Below are 12,335 nucleotides of genomic sequence, written 5' to 3'. Positions count from 1 at the left end.
CTTCTTCCTTTTAGCCTCCAGGTTTCTTTCAGTGGGCCCTGGACATGCAGACAGCGGCCTTTCTGTGGAGTGACCGGCTCCCCAGAGCACCCAGTTAGACCACGGTCTGTGTTCCTCCATGGCCCCTCGAGGTCCTCAGGCCCATTTAGTAGCATCAGAAGGGGTCTTTGGTGTGTCATTTCAGTCCTTAAACAAGTTGTCATTATTTACTTCACAGAATAAATGAGCCACCAGCCCTGTAGGGGGCAGGTATAGGCCATGCATAGAGTCTACCAGTGATAGCAGGGTGACCACAGTTTTGAAGGCCTCCAGGGGCAGGGATGGGCGCCATCTATAGCAAAGACAACTTGCTTGTTCAGCACCCCCAGGACCCTATACACACAGACATTTAAACCCCAGAGGGCTCAACCACGTCTGAGGCCACAGATTAGTCCACAGGGGCTGAGAAGAGAGTCCTGAAAACCAGGCTTCCTGTCATAGTCCCCACTGGCCTCTGGTCACAGGCAACCCGGACACTGCCATCCTGCCATCTTGCTTGAGCATGCACCAGGCTCTGGCTTAAGACAGGAGGAGACACTCACTGAATTAATAGTCAAGGTGTTCCAACCAAGTCCTTATTTATACTCCCAAATTGTGTCTTCACTTCTGGTCAATCAATTCCCTCAAGATATGTGTAGTGAAGGCTTACTCTCTAATAACTTAATGAAAGAGTGCATCAGAAACATTTATGGTGGATTTCAATGGGTCACCCCTGGACTGAGTTTTACTAAGTGAAACCTGAGAGCCTTCTTGGGGCAGCTGGTAGCCCCAGGCACTGGCCTTTCTGAAATATCCGTTCCCAGGTCTCCGGTCACTAGGAAGAAGGGTGAAAAGAGAGATTCCAGGATGGCTGAGGGCAGTGAGCATCCTGGGAAGGTGAGAGGAGTAGAGGTTCGCGCAGGTCAAGGTGATGCGCCTTGGAGGGCTCTGGCTCAACTCCAGGCAGCTGCCTTGGGCCATCCCGGTCTTTGGTTCCTCCAGTTCCCCCTCTGGGTCTCTGAGTAGATCTGGCTCTTCCTAGTTTATAAAGCATGCTTCCACCCATCGTCTCCTTGGATCTACAGCTCTGACAGGAGACTTGGGTTGCTATCACCCCCATTTTAAAGACAAGGACACCAAAGCCGGGGTGGGGGCAGTGATGACTCCCATAAAGACTCCCTGCTGGTGAAACGGAAGAGCTGGGACTAGACATAGTTTCCGAGGCTAGCCCACCCACACCAGGAGTCATCTCAGGTGAATTCTCCTGCCCCCTTTTGGGGGATGGCAGAGAGAGGGCATTGCCTGGAGCCTAGGAAAGGTGGCTCTGAAAATTTAGTCCGCAGCTGCTGATTCTGTTGCTTTTATGCAAGGTTTGTGTCTTCTCAGTGCAGTTCTGGTTGTGCTGAATTTAATTATTTGTAACAAAGCATTTTCACAGCCGCTAGTAAAAGTAGCGTAATTACAGTGCAGTGATGTAGAATCCCTGAGCCTCCGGGCCGCCCCTCCTGGAGAAGGGAACTTCCTGAATGAAGCAGCCACTGCATCTTTGCCAAAACACCCCCATAATTAGGTCACATTAAGGACGCAATGCCCGTAAAATTGGATTGTTTAAAAATAATGAAACTTTAAGAGGCAAAAAAAAAAAAAAAGAATTTTAACAATTAAAGATTTTCACACAGTGATTAGATTAAGATTTCCTTCCAGTTTGAACAGATTAAAATGTCACCCAGAAAACTGGATTTAGGGAAGAAATGAAGAGGGCCCCTGGTCCCCTTGAGATGTGGGACTGGGTTGAGTCGCTGCTCCAGGAGAGCGAGGGCAGGGTGAGCTGAGGGGGGGTCTCTAGCTTAGGGGCTGCTGGGCACCCCCGGCTCTGGTGGGGTCGAGCTGCATATGGCTCTCATTCTTTGAAAGGAGCACAAGTCCTTGCCTTTTGGGCTTTGATTTGAACACTGTGGCGAGTGAATGAAATTCACCTTAGGCCCTGGAGGGCAACTGGAGGGGTCCCCCTGCCAGGCTTCAGGCTCAGGATGAGAATGAGGATAGTGGGAAGCGCCCTCACTCCTCTGTGCCCACAGAGGCCCCATGAAGCCTCTCTAGAGAACCCTGGAAACTCACCCCGGGAGGCCCGACCGGAAGGGTGGGCCTGTCTGCTCGCTCAGGGAGGGACTCACGTTCCCACTGAGGGTGCACGTAGATTTTGAGGACCCCTCTACCATCTGTGGAGGACCATCTGGTTCCGAGTGCCCCTCTCACCCATGCACTCACTCAGCCGCAGTGAGCTATGGCACAGTCTGGACCCTGAGGGTGCGGCCTGTCCACCCCGGTCCACCCCGGGACTGTCAACACAAAGACAGAATACGTGACCTCAGGCCCGGGGAAGCACAGCAAGGAAAGAGAGCAAGGGGGAGGTGGGGCAGGGTCAGGTGGGGGCAATGGTGAGTGGGGAGAGGAGCTCAAGAGAGGGGCTGCCAGGCGGCACAGGTGTGTCTGCACCTGGTGGCAGCACCTGCCTGTTTTCTGGCTGGACTGGAGCAGCCTGTTCCCTGCAGTGGCACCGCCTAGAGACCACCCTCCAGCCTGAGCCTCCCCACTTCCCGGCAAGCCCACCGAATGCCTCCCCCATGCCCCACTTTCCCTTCTCAGTGCCTCAATTAGCTGTGGGCAAGGCAGGGCTGCACCCTCTGGGAATCTCTGTTGGAGGGGGCTCCTGCTCCTGAAGTGCAAGCATCCAAGGAGGACTTTTGGAGGGAGAATGATTCTTTTCCTCCTGCCTTGGCTACATCTCTCAGTTGTCAGGCCCTCTTCAGGCCAGTGATCCTGGGGATTCCATGTTTGTCATTGAATCGTGTGGGGAATATCCAGGTGAACTCATGATCTGGGTTTCTCAGGCTCTTGGACAACAAGGTCATTCAAGGTTGTGATCGGCTGCCACCTGTGGAGAGCTGCTGCAGCTCCCAGGCCCAGCGAGGTGCTGGGGGTGCCTCTTGGCCCTAATGCACATGCTGAACTTACAGGTCCCTTTTGAGCTTTGGGAACAACATTTCAGAGTGGAGAGGATGGGATTGGCTGTGGCTCCCACTGCACAGGGAGGAAACCGAGGCTCAAGGAGAGAAGAGGGGAAAGGATCTTCTATAGTTTGGATCTGAAATGTCCCCCCCAAAGACCCATGTGTTCAATACTTGGTCCCCATCCTGGCACTGCTAAGAGGTTGTGGAACTTTTAAGATGCAGAGTCTAGTGGGAAGTATTGGGAGCAGGCCCTGGAAGGGAATTGTGGGACCCCGCCCCTCTTCTTCTTCTCTTTCTTTCATTCCTGGCCATGAAGTGTGACTTCCTTTTTGCCACACATACCTGCCTTGATGTAGATCCAAAAGCAACAGAACCAACTGACCATGCACTGAAATCATGAGCCAAAATAAGCCTTTCCTCTTTTTAAGTTGATTATTTCATGTATTTTGTTACAGTAACAGAAAGCAACTTAACACAGCCTGGAGCTAGCAGGTGTCAAGGTCCAACCTGGAGCCCTGGCTGGCCTCTTTGTATACTCGCCTGTGACTTCTTTGGCAGATTGCCAGGAATTTGTTGGCCTAAAACAAAAGAATTTATTCTCTCACAGTTCTGGAGACCAGAAGTTGGAAGTCAGTCTCAGTGGGCTGAATCAAGGCCTGAGCAAGGTCTTATTCCCTCAGAGGCTCTAAGGGATGACCCTCCCTTGCTGCCTCCAGCTTCTGGAGGTTGCCAGCTTTCCCTGGTCTGTGGCTGCACCGATCTTGTCTTCAAGGCCACATCTTCGTTGTCTTTGTATCACCCTCTCCTCTGTGTACATCTAATCGCCCTCATGCAGATCCATATCATGGCATCTGGGGCCTGCCTTTATCCAAGATAACCTCCCCATCTTGAGCACACATGTGCTGAGACCCCTTTTCCTCATTAGGAAAGTTTACAGGCTCCAAGGATTAGGCCTGACATCCTGGGAGCCATTGTTCAGCCTATCACACTCTCCCACCTGCAGAGGCTGCAGTGTTAGCTCAGAGCTTCCAGAACATTGACTGGGCCTCAGCTTTGAGCTTAGACAGATCTCCCCCAGCAGACATCCACAGCGGGAGACCAGGCGGATCCTAGGGATGGAAGGCTGGCCAGCCAGGAGTGGGGGAGGGGAGCAGGCAAGCCCAAGGTCACTGGCTGCCTGTTGGCTCCACCCCCCAGCATGCAAGTTGGGTGCAAATGGTCCCCACTGGGGAGACCCCAGGGAAGGAGACTGACATCTGAGCTGGGACCTGCTTTGAAGTTTGTATCAAAGCAAAGCAGAGTGAGCACCCAGCTTCCCCAGGAGTGGAAAGGGGAGAGGCAGCCATGGGGCTCCCAAGGGGCTCCCATCTGTCCAGATGCCTCTGACAGGCCAACCCCACATCCTCAGGCCTCTCCGACTCCTTGGGCACTAAGCTCTCTAGACGCTCGCACAGAGTCACACTTCCAGAACCGGCTGGGGCTGTTGTCTTCCCTGGCGTATTCATTTTCCAGGGCTGTTGTAAGAGATGGCCACAGCCCGGGAGGTCCAGACCACACACACTTACTTTCTCATGATTCTGGAGGCTGGAAGCCAGAGGTCAAAGTGTCGGCAGGGCTGGTTTCCTGTGAGGCCTCTCCTCGCCTGGCTGACAGCTGCCTTTTCCCTGCGTCCTCTTGTGGTCTTTCCTCTGTACACCTCCTTTCTCTCTCCTCTCTCTCTCTCTCTCTCTCTCAAACCAAGGGCCCTTCACGTGCTAGGAGAGTACTCTACCGTGAGCTACATCCCCAGTCCTAACTCTTCTTTTTTTAGGAGAACATCAGTCAGATTGAATGAAGGCCCATCCCCACGACTTTTTAACTGGATTACTCTTTAAAGACCCTGTTTCCAAATACAGTCTCATTCTGAGATACTGAGGGTTTGGGCTTGAACACAGAGTTTCGAGGGGGATGCCATTTAGTCCGTGCGTGCCCTTTCCTTTCCCGCGGGGCATCCTTCCATTTGTCCTTTGAGGCTTGGCTCCATGGGGTGCCTCCTCTGCAAAGCTGTCCTAGAACTCCTTCTCCCCAGCAGAGGCCTTCATGGCAGAAGGGTGTCCACACTGCCCACAGTTCTCACCGTCTTCTCACCGTCAGTCACATCCCCGGCTGCTCTCATTGCACCTGATCCCTTCCCTCTGCCCTGTGTTCCTGCCCAGGGACTGGCAAGAAGGGCGTGCCAGTCCTAAACAGAGAGGCAGGCCCTCCAGACCGCAGGCTCTGAAGCCTTCCTTCCTGCCTGTGGCTCTGGGTAGGACTTGCATACAGCTCCTGTGTTCCACCCTGAGACCCTCCAGCTAGACCTGGGTCATGGAGGACCTGGGAACTAATAGAGGATGGAACATTTAGGGGAACTCATCGGCCTGACTGGCCAGCTTCCTGATGGGGCCATTCTGGTTTCTTGATGGTTCTGCCAAACTGAGCATTAATTACCAGGATACTTAAGTCTCTGTGTCCTTTCTGAAAATGAGAGACACTGACATATATTCCCTTCTTTGGCATGAAGTACCAATCTGACACTAATTCTAATAATGTGATAATTCAGAAGGATCTTTAAAGGCCCAATAGCCCCGTACAGAGCCACCATGATGCCCCCTGGTGCTCACTGGAATGACCTAGTTTGGTGCTGACTGACATTCTCACTGAGCAGGATGCTGGCCGAGTTCCATTTCCCTGTAGCACTGGGACTTCTACATGTGGCTTTCTTCTGCTTTCTCCTCCCTACATTTAGTGGACAGTGACTGGTTCTACTTCTCTGTGCTGAGGGATCACAGGCCAGCCTGACTTCTCAGGGTCCTGTTGGTCTTCCAAGTGGAGACCACTGGGTTGCCTCGGTATCTCCTGGGCTCCTGGGGAGGCCGGGTCAGCTGATGCATACCAAAGAGCTTTGAAAACAGCTGCTTGAGCACACACTTAAAAAAATCATTCCAGAGGTTGCGAGACTCTGCTTAGGGGAAACCACACAGTTGAGAAAGTGGAATGGGTTGGTTTGCACCCACACCCTGCAGGGGAGAATTCTGCTCTCTGAGCCAGGGGACCAAGTTGCAGAGAGACACACTCCCCCCTTATTGCCCCCTCTGCCACCTTGCTCAGGGAGTCCATTCCTAGGCAGCAGGGGCTGTCCAAGGGAGTCAGGCACCATTGATACTTGCCCGCAGGCCTGGAGCGGAGTTCCTGGGTAAGGCCATCTGCATGCAAGCCCGGGGACAGATGAGACATTTAAATTTTACCAGCTCTCAGTTATGGGCTTGACATAGAGAAATGGCTGCAATTCTTTTTATCAGCTGAAAGAACAGGCATTAAATGACAAAATATTAGCCAGGGCCTACATTCGCAAAATCGACAAGTTCAGGAGTGATTTCATGAAATCCAAACTCCGGGTAGAGCTGGAGACGGGCAGACAGGGCTTCCTGTTTCCAGACCCGCTCTCGGAGCACCTGATCTTCTCTTGCATTTATTATCTTGCCCACTTTATTCATCCATCTGTTCATCTGTGTCAGCCCATTTTTAAAAAAATTTAATTCTTATTTGTAGAATGACCTTAATAAACTCTCCTCAAGTACTGCAGGTTTGTCACTGTCATGGATGAAAACATTATTAATGGCCAGCTGGCTGGCTGGGGACCACTGCCCTTTAAACTCCTCTGGAGCTGGCTGGACTGCAGAGTCCTGGCTGGGAAGAGGGGGCAGCGGTCGATGAGGTCGGGTCAGCTGCAGGGGCCCATCATTACTGCCCCCTCCTATCGACACAGCCCACCTCGCCCTCAGGTGGAGCCTTCTGCTCCCGCTCTCATCAGATGTCCCCAGAGCCCAAGTGCCCCACACAATCTCTTTATTTAAAATAAAGAGAAATAAACAGAAGGCGGCAGAAGCCAGAGAAGGAGAGTGTGTGGAACCTTGTCCACGGGGAGGCTGGGAAGTGGGATGGCTTCACAGAGGCTGTCTTGGCCTTGAAACAAAGAAGTCCCTGGCTGGGGCATGGCTTGGTGGTGAAGCCTTGGCTGGCAGGTGCGAAGCTGGGTTTCAGCCCAAGAACTGAAAAGCAAACAGCAACCAAACTCCTCTTGGAGAAAAATCAGACCAAGCAGACAGAGCACCAGGGGCCCACAGAAATATTGTAATTTCCATGTCTTGTAAAATCAGAAAAAAATAAATAGAATAGCAATTACTATATCATAATGAATCTAGTGTAGATTATATTTGTCTTGGTACCAATGCTATGCTAAGACATGATTTTAATTTTGTGTGTGCGTGGCTGAGGGCCATGTAGGAGGGGGAATCCGCAGGGCTAAGGCGCCCAATACAGGACCCACGAATACCCTAAAGCAGCCCTGGCCCAGGCTCACAGGTTTGTTAAACTATGTCTGATACTCTCCCCAGATGGGTAATCCATAATTTCATTAAAAGCACATCCTGGTTTTGTGGCCTTCTCTCGTCACCTGGGATCGTAAACTTTCCAAAGACGCTGGCTTGGCAGGGAAGAAAAATATTTCGTCAAATTGTAAATCAAGGCTGCATCCATTAGCCTTAAAATTAGATGCTTCTCCACGAATTCTTGGGCACATTCTTAAAAGACAATAGTCTGCAGCCTGACTGGGAAACAGATGTAAATCCTGATTGTCGGTGGCAGACAGACTCCAAATGGACATTTCCCCTACTTTAGGGGCTGAAAATAAGCTTAGCAATGATTTGTCAGAATATCTCAAATCCTGCTCACTTTCATCTCCCATGCTCGGTGACAGAGCCTGAGTGTGCAAGGCACAGCGGAAGGGCCGCGGCATCCAGGGCTTCCCCAGGCACGTGGCCACTGGGACTCGGGAGTCCTCCCACGCCACCTGGCCCAGAGCTGGTGAGGTAAATCACACCACGTCCCCATTAACGTCTCATGTTGTTGCAGGGAGGTAATTTTGACAGCAAAATAAGCCACCAAACTGCATATGCTATTGGGTGACATGTAATTTTAACTTCATTCAGGAGCGAGACTTTTGAGACATTGTTACCTGCCCGAGCAAGCAATAAAACAAGGATGTACAGGAATGTGTCAAATAGAGGACCTTCCTAAATTACACCGGGAGGCACAGATTAATACATTTAATATATTCTGGTCATGAGTGAGGTGCTCATAGCAGAACAACTGCTCCTTCAGCGATATCATTCATGGGAATGAACTACAGTCGCCCTGACAGCCTGGAAAAATGCCCCCACTTTTCAAACTGTACAAATGGTGGTTGGACACAGTAACTCAAAACTGGACACTTCATTTCAAGTTTAAAGCTAGTGGCCCAGCCACAAACTATTACTCCATCTTCTTTATTTGTGGTCCATGGTTTTGTACTCTTTAAGAATCAAATAAATACTGGTGTAATGGTTAGCAACTGCCAGTTCAACGAAAAATACTGCTAAATTCACCAATAAGTCTTTTTTCCACACACACAAATTTATGCCCCAAGAAAAGAGCCCATTCCTGCCACGGGGCCTGGATAGTTTTTTAATGTAGAGGGAGACTCACTTTAGTGATAAGAGTTTAAACCTGAAGTCCTTTTTCCTTTCTTCTGGCTCATAGATCTAGCACTGGGAGCAGAGGGAGGTAAACGATCAATGTATGTAAGTGGAGGTGCATTAACTCTGGCCATCGGCCATAGGGCGGGATGGGCAGGACTCCTCCCCACCGCCCCAGCTGGACTGGGTTCTGAACCCTCACCCACACTGGGAATCTTCCAGGTTGGTAGTGGAAGAGACCTAGCCAGTGTCAACACATTGTTGATATTGTCGTCATGGATAAAAATAGCTCCCATTTCCTGAGTCCCTTATTTTTTTTCACTTTAAAAAACCATTTTATTGACATGTAATTCACATACCACCCAGTTTATTCACTTAAAATGTACAGTTGTGGGGCTGGGGGTGTAGCTCAGTGGCAGAGCGCTTGCCTAGCATTAACAAGGCCTCGGGTTTGGTTCCCAGCACCACAAATAAACACACGTGTACAGTTCAATGGGTTTTAATGTATTTGCAGATATCTACAACCCACTGACACCACAGTCAATTTTAGAATATTTTTTATTATTCCAGAAAGAAACCCCCATACCTATTAGCCAACATCCCTGTTTCCTCTCTTTCCACCCAGCCCTGGGCAACGGCTAATGTACTTTCTGTCTCTGCAGATTTGCCCCTTCTGGACATTCCTGTAAATGGAATAAAACAACGTGTGAGTCTTTGGGATTGGCTTCTCTGGCTTAGCACGTTTCCCTATTTCATTCTTGTAGCAAGGTTCGGTGATTTGTTCCTTTTGTTGTGGTGCTGGGATAGAACCAGGCCCTGTGCGCGCCAGGCAGCTCCTCCGCCGAGCCACACCCCAGCGCCCACGCGCTCTTTTCGTGGCACAGATGGACCACAGTTTATCCATTCCTCAGGTGCCTGGCCAGCGTCTGCCCCAGGGCTTGGCCCACCCGAGATCTTCGCAGCAGGCCTACTGTGCGTCAAGCGTGCAGAGTGCAGTCGTGTCTGTGGTTTCCAAGCTCCTTACATACACTAGGCACTGCACCAGGTGCTGTTTGTTCCTGGCTAGTTGACAGCCGGGACACTGAGGCAGAAATAAAGCAAGGTGCCCAAGTTGTCTGGTCTGGGACATCAGCTCAGAATGCGACTTTCCATTCAAGAATCTTTCTTCCACACGGTGAGTCCAGCCAATGAGCTGGGAAATTTCAGCCCATCTCAGGAGAAAGAGGTGGCCCTGGGTTGCCCATTCTCCTGTAGAGATGCAGCCACAGGACTCCAGGCGGCTGAGCATCCTGGCAAGGCTCACACAGCGGTGTGCAGATTTGTGGTTCCCCTGGTCTCCTCGACACCCACCCTGGGGGAGTGACTGTCTGCCTGAGTCATCGCATTAAGAGGGGAAATCCTATCAGCATGTGAGCAAGGCCAGGAGGGGCTGATTCCAGCAAACAGGGAAAAACAGAACTTCACACACCACGGTCCCTGCTCCCCTGTGTGCTCTGTAGTGGAGTCACGAAATTGTGCCCGATCAGACACTGTGGGTCCCTGCGTGACATCAACTCTCCCCTTCTTCCTTGCCCACAGATTGTATTCAGGAGTCAGTACGCCCCACTAAAGGACCACAGTTCCCAGCCTCCCTTTCTGCAAAATGTAGCCAATGAGAAGAAAGCAAATGTTGTTAGGCAAAGATTATGGGTAATCTCTCCTTAAAAAAAACACAAAAGACAAATTTTTTATTAGAAAAATTTTTAAGCATAAAGTTGAAGACAGGGTAACAGACACTCAAATTTAATATTTAACATTTTGCCATATCCCCCCTGCCCCAAGTAATTAAATAAATACAGATGTCATGACATTTTTGCCTCTAAATATTTTAGGTGCATTTTAAAAAGGAACATTTTCTTATCTATCCATAATATCTATCACACCTAATAAAATAAATAACTTCCTTATTATCAAGGAATCAGCCCATAGTTGATGGAGAAAATCTCTGAGGCTGACTCACATGAGAGACAGGTGTTCTTTTGTCCCTCTTCTTTCTATCTTTCTGCTTTTCTAAACCACAAACATAATGGTTGGAGCCCCAGCAGCTATCCTGTGATTCTGAGGTCATCTTGATGATTAAAGCCAGGGATAAATATTGCAAAGTTGACAGAGATCAGGGGAGGTTCCCAGATTAACAAAACTCAAAAAATTCAAATTAATAAAATAAGATCCAACTCTCCCCAATGAGTCAACGACAACAACAACAAAACCAGTTTTATTTGAATTGCAGATAAATAATGAATAATTACTTTATTTTAAGTATCTGGGACATACTGGAACATTATTTGTGGCTTATCTAGAATTCAAGTGTACCTGAGCATCCTGTGTTTTGTTTGGCAATCTGACAAGTGGTCTGGGTCTCTGAGTCTGTGGAGCTGGCAAGCAGCCTGAGCCTGCTGTCGTCTCCTATCCTGCAGGTTCTAACCAACCCACTTAAGGGTTATTTATTAAGCACCTAATATGTGCTAGGTCTTGGGCACATCCCTGTGGATGCAGATAAGACCCACCATCTGGGGAATGATACAGATATTAAGGTCAATACTCCCATACCTGGAAGATGAGTAATATAAAGGGGATGGAGTGCCCCCCTCCCCACACCTGGCCATACTGACCCCTGAATAATGGGTTGTTCCCCTCCACTGGCTTTTGTCTATGCTGCCCCTTCCCCTGGAATGGCCGCCATACTCTGTTCTTCTCACTTCTTCCTGTTGTGCGTTCACTCATTTATTCGTTCATTCATTCTACAAACCATAATTAAATACTTGCGGTGTCCTGGGGAACAGCCCCACCCTGCAGGGGCTTGCAGACCCACTGACCTTTCGTGAAGTCTTTTGGGGGCTACCACAGAGGTGGGGCCTGGGTCGTGACAGTGGAGCAGGCGGGGAGGGGATCTGCAGGGCCGATGGCTCACTAAGCGCAGGTTGGGAAGGGCGCACAGAGGGTGGAAGTGACCGAGCGGTGGAGGATGTGGCCCTCCCAGGCGGGCCCCAGCGTGAAGTACTCTCTCTTCTCCGTGGGGACAAGGCCAGATCCAGGGGGACTTCAGGGTCCACAAAGCCTGGATGGAGCACTGCGGGAAGCAGACGCCGCTTCCCTGCCTCTGGCTGGGCAGCAGTCACGCCCCACGGTGTCTGCCTCAGCTGCTGGGGGTTTAAATCACTTCACTGTTTCCGTGGCCCACGCTGCCACTCCGCAACATGAGGTTGAAAAGCCCGAGGTGGCTCACGCTCCAATCTCTCCCCCTCCAGCAGTTTGGGAGTCTTGTAGAAGGTGAGGGCGGAGGTTTCTTAAAACAATATGAACCAATCACTGGGTTGAATGATGAATAAACTGAGCCCAAAATCAGCGACAGAACTTCCCCAGGGTTGTATCCCACAGCATGGTCCAGCCAGCTGTGTTGGAGGCCTGACTTCCTGGATCACCACATGCCAGCAATGATGGGAATGGTTCCAGGCGAGTTAGAAAGGACACCTTGCCACCAACTATTTGGGGCACCCTGGTGGTGTCCTAACCCCTTGGTGCAGACCTGCCCGGCATAAGCCCTGGCAGCTTAGCTTAGGCCCTCTACGAACGCCAGCCACCTCACAGGCTGGAGGCCCAGGCTCCTGAAGCCAGCCAATCTTAGGCTGTGGTGGACAGTGGTGGACAGTGGGCATCCTCGAGGCCCTGTCTCTTCTCTGCCTTTCCTTCCCCTGGGGGTTCTGCCTTTCCGCCCAGCGTGGCTATAGCCAAA

Source organism: Callospermophilus lateralis, chromosome 15 (genome assembly GCF_048772815.1).
Source record: "Callospermophilus lateralis isolate mCalLat2 chromosome 15, mCalLat2.hap1, whole genome shotgun sequence".
Lineage (NCBI taxonomy): Eukaryota > Metazoa > Chordata > Mammalia > Rodentia > Sciuridae > Callospermophilus > Callospermophilus lateralis.
Note: the sequence above shows the minus strand (reverse complement) of the source record.